This window comes from Microtus ochrogaster, chromosome 10 (assembly GCF_000317375.1).
Source record: "Microtus ochrogaster isolate Prairie Vole_2 chromosome 10, MicOch1.0, whole genome shotgun sequence".
NCBI lineage: Eukaryota > Metazoa > Chordata > Mammalia > Rodentia > Cricetidae > Microtus > Microtus ochrogaster.
In genome coordinates, this window is record NC_022016.1 from 24,334,988 (window position 1) to 24,336,131 (window position 1,144).

Consider the following 1,144-nt stretch of genomic DNA (forward strand, 5'->3'; position numbering starts at 1 on the left):
TGGGTGGTCCTTGGACTTCCCACAGGTCAGGGAACCCTGATTACTCTTCAAGCTGATGAGGGAGAGGGACTTGATGGGGGAGGGGGAGGGAAATGGGAGGCGGTGGCGGGGAGGAGGCAGAAATCCTTCATAAATAAATAAATTTTTAAAAAAGTTACACTATTTACCATATAATATAACCCAGAAATTCTATTCTTATTTACCCAAGAAGGATAAAATTATGTTCATAGAAAAATTTTAAGAAGAAGTTAATCCCAGGAGGCAGAGGCAGGTAGATTTCTATGAGATCAAAGACAGCCTTGTCTACACAGCAAGTTCCAGACCAACCAGGGCTACATAGTGAGATGAGCTGCTTATAATAAATAAATAAGAAGATCCTATTGGATGGTTCGGTGTAGTAAATTATAGTGTCTGCACCATCTGGAACTGCGATCAGGCAAGGGTCTGGGGATTTAAAACACACAGACTTATGGTTCACTCTTGAAACGAGAATGCCAACTTTATTGTGTTCCAGGGCAGCTTATCCTTGACTAACGGCCACACCCTTGGTCTCGGGATTTTTCTGCGGCCAGCCCACCTGAAACCACTCCCCTGCCATCAGGAACTCATGAGGGTCTCGTGCTCAGAGCAGCTGCAAGCATAGGAAAACAACTTGTTTACTCCAGCAGGCAAGGGTTCATAAAAAGTTCAGGGTCTGAGGGTCCGCACCAGGTCCAACAACCTAAATTCAATTCCCAGAACACTCTGGTAAAGGGACAGAACTGGCTTCCAAAAGTTGTCCCCTGACCTCCATGCTAGTATGTCTCAGAGAGAGAGAGAGACCTATTGTTTTATTAGGATTAAAGATTTTTCTCTTGTCCAAATAAAGTCACATGTAATTCTTTTCTTTACCCTAAATTCCACTAAAAGGACGGTCGTGTGATAAGAGGGTAAATTCTAAGATGGGAACAGAAGACAAAGAACAGCTAACTCACTTTCACTGCCTGGGGCCCAGCCTCCAGCAATGCAGGCCTCAAAGGGAATCCGTGGAGTCTGAGTACTAAGACTTTTTATCTGAGGTGGTTAGGGGCAGGACACTCACACTCTCTTTTTTTAAAAAAAATATTTATTTATTTATTTTGTATATAATATTCTGTCTGTGTGT